At 38.6% G+C, this 13,812-nt stretch overlaps 1 protein-coding gene across 9 annotated transcripts in view; it reads left to right on the forward strand.

The window, feature by feature from the left end:
* NCOA2 (nuclear receptor coactivator 2) overlaps positions 1 to 13,812 on the forward strand; it is a 194,472-nt gene that overhangs the window by 73,536 nt on the left and 107,124 nt on the right. The gene's annotated exons all lie outside the window — the stretch shown is intronic.

Genomic DNA, 13,812 nt, shown 5'->3' on the forward strand with positions numbered 1-13,812 from the left:
GGTAGCACATCTAATGTGGCAAGCAAAATGTTTTCTGTTACGTGAAAGAAGGAAAGAATGGAAATGGAAGCTAATTTTGAGCTAATACATTTGGAAAGCTGCTAATAATAGTGGAATTTTATTCAGCATGCTCTATTTCTACAATAGAAAAGTAAAATTCCTTTGTGTTAACTGAAACATCTGTTGAACAAATTGGTTCAGTTTCATGAGTCTGTTACTAATTCTGAGAAGTAGATGGTGTTTTAAAAAACCAGTAGAGTTGGGGGGTTAGTGCCCATATTTATTTTCTTTTTTTTTTTGCTATTATTAAAGTAGGTCATTTTGAAGTGTTATGTTTTCATGAATACAGTAATACTGTGGTTAATATTTCTGGTATTTCAAGCTTTACTTTCATTTTAATGAGTTTTCTTCACTGCTTTTAATCAACATTATTAATATTCTTTAAAGTTGTGGGTTTCCAGCCTTTTACCAGTGAAGTGACTGAATAATTTAAAAAAAAACAAAACACCTCTTTTGGTGCATTTCTGTGTGTATTTCCATGTTTCTGCAGTTTTTTCTACTCTGTTCTACTTACAAGTTTGAATGTTAATAGAATTTGAGTTGTCCTTATTCCTGTTTTCTCATTTGGACTAAATATTCTTTGGCTATAACTTCACAGCTGTGGGAAGAGTATTGTAGGTGACAAATTGGTTTATGGCTTCACATGGTGGAAACTAAGAATGTCATAAGAGTCAACGAGATGATGTCATATGAATTAATAGAAGAAAAAGGGAGAAATTAAAAACAGTTTCTAAGATTCTGTTCCCATGCGTCAGGAATGCCTTAATTTAATCTCATACATATACATGCATTTTAAAGCAGTTCAGGTTTCTCAGGTACATCTCCTATCAATATCATCACTGAAAGGAAATCACAAGTAAGTGTAATGTTAATATGCAAATCAAATCAAGTTCTGTGTGCTTTACTGTTAAACATGTAAAATCAATGCATGTTCTTCTGTACCGAGCTGTAATACATTTGAAGGGACATTTAAAGGGAAAAGCTGAATGTTTAATTTCGACAGATAATATATATTTTCTTTGTAGTGCATAAATAATGTAGCAAATACAAGACTGGCATTAAAGATGTACATTTAATGTGATTATAAGCTATGGCATTTTCAGCTTCGTAGTCAGTGTGTCTGTTTAGAGTAGTTCAGTGTATGAAAAATGTAAACAGAAGTTGATAATACTTTCTGGTGTTGCCTTAACAGATAAATTACTTTTTATTATGGCTCTTTTTGAAGGTTTAATATATGTTAACTATGTGGTAATTCATCTGTCTTCCTTTAAGTAGAAGGTAGTGCAAGAATAAATAAGAGGGACATCAGTGAGGAATATCATTGCTTTTGAGGGATTGCTGGGTTGAGGAGAAATGGAGATGTATAGCCGAGTTTTGTGAAGGTGCTTGTGAAGGTGCATGTGAATACTGGGAGCACAAGGAGCTGCCCCACTGCTGATAAGATGTTCCAGACTCCCCTTATGTCAGCTTTGTCCTTGGTGTAGCTTGCTGAAGTTTCAGATGACGTGCATGAAATGAAGCAGGGGGGAAGTTTTGTGGCTGAAGTTCTGTGCCAAGTCTTTTTGAAGTCTAATGCAGCAGCTGTGCTGTAGCTAAAGAAAGGCTTTCTTTGCCTCCATCGTAACATCTGCATGATCTTTAACAGCAGAATTGTTCCACTATGATGTATCGTTTAGCTAATCTGGGTTGCTTTCATTAAGTCTTTTTTCTGTTTTGTTTTTTCCCCCCTTCTTATTAGAAATGCTCACATTCCTTTTAGGAACAACTTTGCAAAGATCTGGACTTGAGTGCTTCTGTGTAGAAACAGTAAGACTGTTTCTACAAAAAGGAAGTCAAAAGATGAGTTGATCTTTATATAGCTCAGTGAGGCTCTTGGGGAACTTTAGACTGCACCCCATGAATTGGATTTTAATGTGTCCTCCCTTGTTTGGAGGGCAGGGGCTGAACATGGGGCCAGTTTTTGTGGGGATGTCACAAATGTGGCATCATTGCAGCTAACTTTGGTCTAATGGCTTGCAGCCTCCCTGCTGAGGTATTGCCCCCTCTCCCTGGTGCCAGTGTCACTGCAGTCGTGACTCTGGGGTGAGTTGGCTCAAGAAGCCAAACCAGTGGTCAGCTAACTGCATTTTTGTTTGGGTTACTTGGCTGGCTTTTTAACTCTTTGAACTTGCTGACTGCAGAATTAGACAAATGTCTGTGCTGAAGATGACCTAGAAAAGGGCCAGCCTCTTCTAGTTGCAAATCAGCTTGTCTGCCACTTCAAAACCGTGCCTTGACTTGAGGCAGGAAGAAGGCAACCAAGGGAAGTTTTTTTAAGAAGGGCATGACTTAGACTGTATACTGTGTTACTTTGAAAGTTAAGTGAAAGAAATCAAATCGCATGTAATTGAATTTGAAGTTTTAGCTTTAGCGTTTCTTTTAGTTGGAGGTTTTTGCATAAGGACTTTTAAACTGAATCTATATTTTATGTTCTTCTAATTTGAGACTAAGAGGTTTGTAATTGTTCACTCCCTGATAGCACGGCAAAGCTGGCAAGTTCTTATAGTTAAAGGGTGGGATCTAATGGTCAGAAATAAGAGGTTGTGGTCTTGGAGAGCAAAACAAAGGTAGCAGAAATGCTGTCATTTGTCTGTGGTTTTGGTGATCTTGATTGTAAATATCCTGCATTTATAGGGGGTACTTGACGGTCAAGCAGTGCGTCATGAACTAAATCTGGAGCAATACATTGTAAATTAAATGTGGTTGGGTTTTTTGGTAAGTAAGAATTATCACATTTTATCATTAGGAATTACTGGATATGCATTTGCTTTTCAGTTGAACAATATGATCAGTCTTCATGCTGTAATCTTTTAGGAAAATGACTGTCAGTGGAAAAGCAGAGGGCTGATTTATGTAACTGTACTCATTGCAGAAGTTAGTGTGCGAGATCCAATTAACATAAGTAGCAAAGTAAGAGAAAAGGCACGGGAAACTTATGCTGCTTATTAGGGTTGTTAAATGTTATTTTCAAAATTATTTCTAGTTAAATAATGTTTTTCTTCGATTTATGCCAGGAGGACTGTGTTACTCCCTGGCCTCATTGTCTATAAAATTGAACATATACATGCCACAATGAAGAATTAATACTGTACTGTGCAAAGTAACAAACCTGCTATTACAGATTACTTGAAATCCTGCATATTGAGTGGAAAAAGATAGATCTGACGATGTGTGTAATTCCTGCTCAGGGGAATGTGATGCGCCTGCCAACCTGTCCGAGCGTGACCGTGGCCATGTCACCAGGGACTGAGCATGCCCTGGGTGACAGCTGGGCATTTCAGTCTCACACATGGTAAACATATGTGTTTCCTAACGCCTAAGGAGTATGGTTAGGTCCTAGAAATAGAGGTGCTTGACAGCAGCAGTCCAATATATGCGGTTTATCTGTATGTTTAAAAATAGCAAAATAAGATCTTAAGACTGGTCTTCAAAACTGAGCACATTTAATGCATTCTGGTTCTAGCAGTGTTACCATGAAGTAAGGGCAAGCAGCCGAGGACTTGTTTCAAAAACAGGAAGTGCCCACATTTATATAAAATTGCGTAGTTTCAGCTGTCATAAATGTGGTTTCAATGCAGTTGCAGGAGTAAAGCCCAAAGTAGCTATAACCAGCTTACTTCCTCTTCCAGTCAAAGTGCAAATAGCCATATAATTAACAATCTGTGGCTCATTTTCTCTAGCTGGGTTAAGTATTCTGTTTCGCCTGTTCAGTCACCATATAAACAGAGGGAACTTGACTTGCTTAAGAACATTTTAAAACACACATATTCTGGGTCATAACCAGATCTGCAGATTCACAAAACAGGATCTTTGATTGCCCCTCGAACTTGGCAGCAACAATAAGACCTGTGAGTGTGGCTGGCGCACTGCCAGGCTCCTTGGAGAAGAGCGAGCCTTGCCAAGTTGGCTTCTTGCCATGGTAAACTGCATGGGGCAGCAAAACCTGCTGCAGAGCTGGTAGACAGTTCTTCTCTTTAGGGACTTCCCTTCTTACATTCCATTGCAAATTGGCTTTATTCAAAGTCTTTTATCGTTAATTTTTTGAGGACTGATTGCTCAGCTTTTTTGGACAGCTTTTTTTCCAAGTTAATTCACCCATCCTGCCTCTGAGTCTCCTCATGCACTTACTATGGCAGAAAAGCATGAGTACAAAGGATAAGAAAGCATTCCTCTTCCGCTCCTGTCCATTCTCACGTTGGTTCAAATATGTTTTAGGCTGCTTGGGGCCTTTGAGGAGAGACATATACATTTCATCCACAAAAAGCCTGTCATCACTTCTCTGGCTTTGCTGATAGCAGGCACTTGGGCAGCAAATCATAGAATCACAGAATCATAAAGTGGGCTGGGTTGGAAAGCATCTTAAGATCATCTAGTTCCAACCACTCCTCCCACTAGACTAGGTTGCTCAAGGCCCTGTCCAGCCTGGCCTTGAATACCTACTGAATATTCCCCACATACTCTGCTTGCTATGAAGAGCCGGTGAGGAGCCTTTCCATAGAAAAGGAGATCTCCCAGGGGAGTTTCTCCAGGGAAGCTCTGCTTGGTTACTGAAGCTGCAGCACCTGCTGCATATGGTTATCGATGGTGGGTGTTTTCTTGTGTCAGATCCTTGGAGAGAGGCTTTTTTTCATGTGAGAGGTAGCACAGCATTTTGCAAAGACCTTACTCTGTCCTATACATAATATGAAACATTTCCCTTCCCTTTCCTAGCTTTCTGTTTAAACTAACAAATAAATAGTGGAGAATACTTACTTAAGATGTTATGAAATATCATACATTCATAGTTACTATCTTTTGACTTTATGCAATAAAGTTAATAAACCTTAAAGGGACTGTTTCATCCTGTGTTACCCAAAGTTTTTCTGTCTTCAGGAAAAGCTGGCTAACCTGCTTTGTTGTCACTGGAACAACCAGAAGAGCTACACTGATGACCAGAACCTTAACTCATCTTTCTGAGTTTTAAAAGCAAAAGCAGTCTGAACAGCTGCTCTAGAAAAAACAAGATACATCTGACAGTGATTATGAAGGGAACAGAAATCAGGACAGAGTTCTACTTCAAGCTCTCTAGTGCTTTTAGCTGTAATTTAGCAGGGGAGACAAGGGAAGACTAATGGAAGTGAGAACTCCTTTGTGTCCTGTAAAAAAACAATGGTGGTTTGATATACTGAGGAGGTTCACCCTAAATAAAATTTGGAAATTTTTGGACACACCAAGGTTTGTAACATTTTTAACTGTGTGAAGGATTCTTTCCTATCCATGTCTTCCAGTGTTTTAAGAGAACATAGAGCTTCCACTCTGAAGAGGTTGGTTGCACAGCTTCTGCTGCTGCTTCTGCATACTCTGTCTCTGTGTGTGGATAATAATTTATTAAAACATCAATATAACATTGCCTTCAGTCATTCAGAAAAGACTTATCTTAGGTGCTTGCCAGAGTTACTCATGTGTTTCTTTGCTTAGCGTGACATGGCCATATTTTCCTCCATGGCTTAGTTCCTAGCCCAAGCACAGGCAATGAAATGTGCTCACATTGCACTGTTTTATCACTGAGTTAAGGGACTGGATGGGGTTGTGTTGTAAAAGAGGACAGTAGGGCCAGTCAGTTCGATGCAATGAATAGATTGCTCTTATTCATGGAGGAGTATGGTCCAAACAGTGGTCTGTGGGCCAAGACCAGCCTACAGGAAATTTCCATCTGCTCTGCTTTTTTATGAAAGGAGGAGGAGGGCAGCTTTGCAGCAGCCAGTGCTGCTCAGCAACTGGACTGTATTGGGGGCTTGCCACAATCCAATTTAAGGGGCTGCCTCCAGGGTAGTGGAAGAAGGTGGGGTGGAAGGGGCCAGGTAGAAAAGCCTTCCTTGTCTCGTAGTCCAGTCTTACTTCCATGATGACTTCTTGATAGTATTTCTAGGATAGCTACTTGTGGCATGTGCAGTCTGGTCAGGTTGGTGACTATCCTGAAGACTAGGAAGTGAGTCTGTGAGAATTAGCTGGTGGGAGGTTCTGCATCCAACCACACAAATATGATTGCAAACCCCTTGTAGTAAGTGACCTCTTTTAAGAGAAAACCACATCCTTTAAAATCATTTAAAATGCTCTTATAAATTACAAGCTACCATGCCATATAAAAAGCATCTTATTTGCATATGAAGTAATACAGATTCAAACTTCTAATTGCCATTTGAGAAGTCAAATACTACTTTTTAAGTGGATTTTGATATTATAGTTTTATATTGCCTTTTAGAAGAATTTTGAAATTAGTTTGAGACTGTAACTATTAAACCTAAAAAAAGCATGGGAAGCGGGAAAGCTCTCTCTGTGTGTGTGTGTGTGTGTGTGTGTGTGTGTGTGTGTCTTTCTCTCTATGTATGTGTGTATACCAAAAAAGATAATGAAACAATAAAAATGTGCATGTACTCTTCATTGGCTTGCAGTGATAGTCTATAAAGTTTTTATTATGTGAGTTAATATGCATACTCATTACATGAATACCTTTTTATCTATACAGGTCATCCAAAACAAGTGCCTCTAACAGTTATCGCCACACTTGGTTGTGTATTTTTATCATCATAAGGTTAAATAAGATGTAAATTTTTGGATGATTTATGATTTTTAGCTTTTGTATTTTTTCAATTTCACTGTTTTAAGCATTTTCACACTTAGGAAACTGTTAAGCTCTTGTGATAATGAAGACGGTTTGGGTGAAAATGAAATAATAGAAAAATTGTGCATGAAGAGGGTGCTAGCTTTAAGATCTCGATTTACTGTATTTCTCTTTCAGTTGATGATAGAAAAATCTTATTACTTTTATGTATGTGTATTTATACAAATAATCTGGATGACTTAATTCAAATACAGTTGAATAGAGGAATATATGCATTGCTGTAAAGAGTTACTGCAATTAGCCTGGCCTCTAGCATGTACAGCAGAATTGTTCTTAAAACTGAATGAAACCAATTCTCCTGCATCGCAATTCCCTCATATAATCTCTCTGTGGACCTACATGAGATCAAGGTACTTGCAAATTCCCTTGAGCCTCATTGGATATCCTGTAAGGTTTCTGGCTGTAGCATAACGGATCTGTTTGCTAGGGACAGATTGTTTCTCCTTATCAGGAGTGGGGCCCACGTGAGTCAGCTAACCAGTTGCAAAGATCAGTGTTGAACTCTCCAAATCACTACATTAATATAAAGAATAGTATAAATTCACAACTATTTGTAAACTTTCTAAAATCACTTCTTTTCACTGGGAAAAATGTGAAGAGATCAGAGAATAACAGTGGTTTGGGTTGGAAGGGACCTTAAAGACCATCTGGTTCCAACTCCCCTGCCATTGGCAGGGACACTTTCCGCTAGAACAGGTTGCTCAAAGCCCCGTCCAACCTGGCTGTCCTGGGTTCAGCAATAGCAGTTATTTTTCTCCTTCTTAGTAGCTGGTGCAGTGCTGTGTTTTCAACTTTAGTCTGGGAACAACACTGATAACACACCAATGTTTTTAGTTGTTGTTCAGCGGCGCTTACTCCAATCAAGGACTTTTCAGTCTCATGCTCTGCCAGTGAGGAGGGGCACAAGAAGCTGGGAGGAAGCAGAGACAGGACACCTGACCCAAACTAGCCAAAGAGGTATTCCACACCACAGCACGTCATGCCCACTATATAAACTGGGGGGAGTTACCCAGAAGGGCAGATCACTGCTCGGGTCAAGCTGGATATCAGTCGGCGTGTGGTGAGCAATCGTATTATGCATCACTTGTGTTTATTGGTGGCTTTTTTTTTTTTCCCTTTCCCCATTTAGTTTTATATTCTCTCCCCTTGTTATTTTCATTATTATTATTAATTATTATTATTATCATCATCATTATTATTGGTGGTAGCAGTAGTAGTTTTGTATTGTACCTTAGTTACCAGACTGTTCTTATCTCAACCTGTGGTATTTACATTCTTTTGATTCTCCTCCCCATCCGTCTGGGAGCGGGGGGAGTGGGGAGGGAAGAAGAGGGGGGGAGTGAGCAAGCGGCTGCATGATTCTGAGTTACCAGCTTAAACCACAACACTGGCCTTGAACACTACCAGGGAGGGGGCTGCCACAACTTCTTGAGGCAACCTCTTCCAGTGTCTTCACCCTCATAGTAAAGAATTTTTCCTTATATGTAATCTAAATCTACCTTCTTTCAGTTTAAAGCCATTCCTCTTTGTCCTGTCACTACATGCCCTTGTAAAAAGCCCCTTTCCAGATTTCTTGGACAAAGTTAGGCAAAGTAGCAAATGCCCTTATAACGTTTCCATGCTACTGGATCACCTTGGGGTTTGAGTCAGGTTTCCTGAGTTCTCAGCTTCACTCATTCAGCCTTACTGTCTCTTGCAGTTGTTTGAGGTCTGCTCCTGATGAAACTTTTCTGCCAAGGTGAAAAATTCCCGTGTTCAGACACGTAGGTACCTTTGTGTACCTTCAGCCTTCCTGTTTGTGTTCTTGAGGATCAGTTCTGTTGCCTTCTTTTCTCTGTTTCTTCTTTTACACCAGTCTTTTTCACTTTTCTTCACCCATTTTGTTGCTGATAAGCTGAGTGGAGTGGGTAATAGTTCATAAATGCAATAAACTTTGCTGGTGGATGCCAGAGTATCAGACTTGCTTTAGGAGCTGATAAGTAAAATCCTATGTTCTTTGTTGTACAAGAGGTGAGATGATATGGACAATTTTGACCTTTGAATCTGTATTTTATTTCCTTGGCATAGTTTTTATTCTATTTTTTAGTATATTATTTGATTTTGTAACTGTTTGAATTTTGTATGTGAACAAATTTTATTACCTGTTTATAAATGCTGTTATTTGATTATTTTCTGGTATATATATTACTTAACTGTTCTCAGTGGCATGAACTTGCTTTTGTTCTCTGTTACATTTATAAAGAATTTACCATTTAAGAGTCAAACATGAAATGGAGCAACTTTTCATGTGAGTGATGACTTGTGTTTATATTCTTGGAGACAGAACACACTTGCATAAATGCTGGATTAAAAAAAATTATTATCACATTTCATTGATTACAGTGAAATACATGTCTATAGAAAAGTATCTCTGTATATCTCCTATTAGAAGATAAATGGGGCCTGTGGGAACTGCAAGGTGTCCTGTTCCTGCTATGTGGATAATTAAAGAAGAAGAAGAATAATTGCTGATAGTGCACCTGGGTCTTGAGTAAGCCAGGGAGTGTTTGGGTGCAAGGTCGGGCTGGGAAGCAGCCTGGGGAGTGATTGTTTATAGAATGGAATTTACAGTGACTGAAAACAGTCACTGGGAATGATGTAGTTGCCGTTTGGCTTCATGACTCGGACCTGTATCTGTATGCTATATATTAAAATGCTTGAGTGAATAAAGTGGAACTAGTTGTGAAAGCAGTGTGTGTATGTGTGTGTGTGTGTGTGTGTTTAGCCTCTTTCTTTACAGATGCTGCAGGGCCTGTGTGTCTGTTTTCCTTTGAAAACTGTCTAGCAAAATCTACGAGATGGATTTAAATATTGTGATAATACTTTCAGGTGTTCTGTTAGTATAGCCAGCTGGTTACTTTGGTTCATGTAAATTAGCCTTCTGTGAAATTATAATAAGGTCAAATAGTCTCCTTTATTGTTAGCCTAATTTCCTAAGGAAGCAAGGCTCATGAGGTTGGACCCTGCACTTGTGCACATGCACACATGCCCCTTCATCTCTTCTTAGTAGCTTTTGAACATGTTGGTGGGTTCGATCATGTTTTTTGGCATAGTGGGGGTCTCATAATTCAGATCCCACAAGTTCTGTGAAAATAAGTAGCTGAGTACATGAGTGTATGAGTGTATGAGGTGGAAGCACCTAAAGGTGCCCTGACAGAGGAAAAGGTTACAGTATAAAATAATCTTACTAGTTGCCTGGGAATCCTAGTGATGGGAAAAGAAATACTTTAAACAAATGTTCCAACTGTGGGAAAAGTTTTGTTCAAAGCTTTCACCTTTCTAAGCACCAAAGTCAACCAACCAGAGGGTATAAATCTGTGGGAGATGAGTCTTAATTAATTCTGTTGTTCATGGGACTACTTGTTCCTTCGATATTTTAATAATCATAATATCAGTAGCATAAATGTTTCCATGTAATATATTTTTGCATATTTAATTTTAAAAGTAAATATGTAGGAATATTCTTATGACAATCCTAATTTTCAGAGGCAACTTTTGTTTTCACTGTGAACATTAATTTAAATGTTTACAGAACATCTTCTCTTGCTATCAGGACGAACTGAGCAGTTGCTTCCCCCTTTTTAAAATGACAGGTACAGTGAATGCTTTCCAGACCTGTTTTTGTGGTTCTGGATTGCAACTAGCTAGAAATGCTGGAGCATTTTGTGGCGAGAATTCATAGCACTACAGTTGTGCTCCAAGGGAGTTAACTAGGAAGAACAAGGTTGGCTCAGTATGCTTACTGAATATGGAAATAATAATAATTATAAGCTAACCAACAAGAACAGTATTCTTAATAAAATGTGTGGGTTTTTTTTCAATGTAATCATATGACTGTGTAATAGAAAAATTGCTTTGAGAGTGGGTCAAAGATTACACGTAGCAGAGACTTGTGTGATTGGTTATGAACAAGCAAAAATAGGGTAAACTTTTGACCCGACAGCAGCAAATGGAGCTGTGTAAAGCACCTACAGATGGCAGGATTTAACATATAGTTGGTCTCTCGCCCTTTCACAGCAATTATGATCATATTACACCAGGCACCGAGAGGAAGGAGCTCCGTAACTGTAATACAGCGTGTCTTTGAAAGTTTTGAATATGCAGTTGCCCGTTTCGTTTTTGTAGGACCATCAATTAGCTTAGCAAGAAGAATTCCACTTTTGTTGCTTGTGTTTGACTTGTTGAGTTCCTGAGCAGCATGCCAAGTCCATTTGGAACAAAAAAAGAAAAATGTTTTAAATGGTCTGAATAATTTTCGTAATTCAGACTGCAGCAGATTTATTGCTGAGCTTGAAAGATTCCGTGAAAGTTTTATGCTGTTGTGCTGCTGATGTGCAACTGAAGGGACAAGGAGAATATGGCTTCAGAGAGAGGTCTGGGAAATGATGCTCCCAACAAGCTCCTTACATCCTTATGTAGACGCATGCATTTTTCTAGTCAAGTTCTGAGTTTGCAAAATTTAATAACAAAAAAGACCAATCAGTAAACTATTTATTTGATAATACTGTGGCATTTAGACAATTCAGGGGCTTTCAGTTTTGTTTGTACCTGTGAAATACTTGACAAATCAGAAAAAGTGAAAGAGTCTTGTGAATAAAAGATGAATGATTGCTGTTTTCCTGTGAACTTTGTCAGTTAACAAAATCAGAAGCCCAGTTGCAGTTTTGGCACAGAGTGATAGTTTCAAAGTCATCCAAGCACATTTCATGTAATTCACTGCCTTTCGGGTGTTTGTGTGGCTGTGCATGCATGTGGACTTCACCCATGTTGAGTTTTATTTATCACACTTTGACGTGTTGGCATCTGGAGAAAAAAGCCTGAATTATAGAAGGCATGCTTCCTTCTAGTTGTGATCCAGCCACTATCTCCCTTTCTGTCTCTTCGCTTTGCCTTCTGGCCTGTAATCTGATGCGTGTGCCAGATGTGGGGAGGTGGAGCAGAAGCAATCCAAGCTTTTAGACCATTTCATGGAGGAGGTTATTTTATTATATCTGTGGTTCACAAAAATTTTCCTTTGGTTTTCCAGACTGGCTTCTACCGAGAGTAGAAATTGCAAGCATATGGTAATAAGCCAAATAAGATACTGAAAAATGTTTTTCGGAGGCAGAGAGCATTTTCAAATACTGATAAAATAAAGTGTGGTTGGTTGGTTTGTTTTTTTTTTTCTCTAAATCATGCTGAAGCTTGCACTGTACATAGTCTGCTGGGTTTAATTCCATTTCTTTTTGGAGACAAATTGTATTCATTTTAGCCATGCCCATACCTGCAGTAAAGAGCTGCTGATGAAAGCTTAAAGGCACTTAAACAGCTCAGTGACTGCTTCCACAGGAGTTTAATCCGGTCACACAAGATTTTGAAACCTTCCTGGTTGTTAAAATACAGTGAAATGAAAACTACTCTTCTCAGATGCCAAACAACACACCCTGTGCTAGAGTAATTCCTTCTACAGTTTTCCAATCCCCCTCACACAAAATAAGAAAACCTACCAAAACCCCAAACTTCAAGTAATTTTAAAATGCAACCCATGCAGCCCCCTCTTTTTGCTGATGATCAGCCTGCAGATATCCAGGTTTGAGCCACAGTCAAAATTTGCCTGGACCTGTTGAAGCCCCAGCTTTTCAGAGGAGGCTCATGAGTCCTGGTGCTGCCCTGTGCTCCCTTCTGAGGCCGGGCTGCAGGTGTTACAGCCAGCCTTCCAGAGATAGTGGGTTGGCAGTTACCTGGCAGATCTTGATAAAACATAATTGAGTAATCTTAATCTAAAGGTAATAGTGTAGTTCTTTAATGTGAGGTGGTTGTCTGTTGTGTTAATGATTCGTATGAATTAGGGCTGTATGCATGTCAACTACTCCACCTGGAAGTAGGGGCAGTTATTGTCGGCTTTCTGCCTGATAGTAATCAACTCCATAAGGGTATTCTGGATTTGTTGTAGTTGGGAGATGCAAAAGCAAAAATAACTCTGTAGAGGAAAAAAAAAAAAAGTTCTTAATATATGGAGTAGAAAGGAAAAGGAATTAAAGAGATTGGTTTCATACTTTAGAAAGATAGCAGTTTTATCCAGTTATGTTCTTCCAAATTCTTATTGAAGTACAAAAGGTATTGAAATGTTATTACTGAAATATTAGTGAAACATTATTGAAATATTATGGGATTATTCTCATAGTTTCACTGATTAAAATGGAAATCTATTTGTGGGACATGTACTTTTCACAGCTCTTTTGTAAATAATATACTAACTAGTTTTATATGCCAGTAACTGAAATGCCTCCAACAATTACAGCTACTCAATAAATACCCTGTATGCGTCTTTAAAACATAAAGCATTTTAACACATCAACCAAACTGAGAGATATATTAAAACTTTAACCAGTGACACATGCTTTATAGTCCCTGCATATTCTTTTAATTCTGATCATTATTTCTTTTCACAGTGTAGCAGACACTGTCGTGTTTCCTAATCATTGCTGGAAATAAAATAGTTAAAATGACTGTTCTAGTATCACTTAAAGCTAAGTACGAAGGTTTCCATTATAAGTTGCACAAAAAGTTCTTATCTACCCTCTGGTAAGTGGGTGAAACGCCTGTGTGCAATACATGTAAGCTTAGTTTCCTTTCAGTGTTATCTAAATACCTAATTAGTTTTCCTATGTATGTGCCCTGAAAGAGTAACTGACAGAAGCTACCATTTCTTAGACTGCATTTCACATACAGACGTAAGTAAAGCATTGTGTGCTTTTTCTGCTCCCAGAAGACAACTTTCAATGCCTGCTGAAATCTTTCCTTTCCCTAGATCAAATCACTGCTCACCTGTGGCAATACTTATCTGGTCTAATTTGAGTTTGAAATTAGTGTGGCAAGAGTGAACCATCACCTCTATACCAGTAATATTCAGCTTGCTACAAGTGAATTATTGTCACAGGAATGTTCTGGATGTTGAGAAGTTCTTAACTTGTCATTAAACCATTGCATAATCATTAAAAATAAATTAATACATAGATTAGAGTTATACTATA

This window comes from Pezoporus occidentalis, unplaced genomic scaffold (assembly GCF_034315485.1).
Source record: "Pezoporus occidentalis ecotype Australia unplaced genomic scaffold, CSIRO_AGI_Poc_V1 ctg4, whole genome shotgun sequence".
Classification (NCBI taxonomy): Eukaryota; Metazoa; Chordata; class Aves; order Psittaciformes; family Psittacidae; genus Pezoporus; species Pezoporus occidentalis.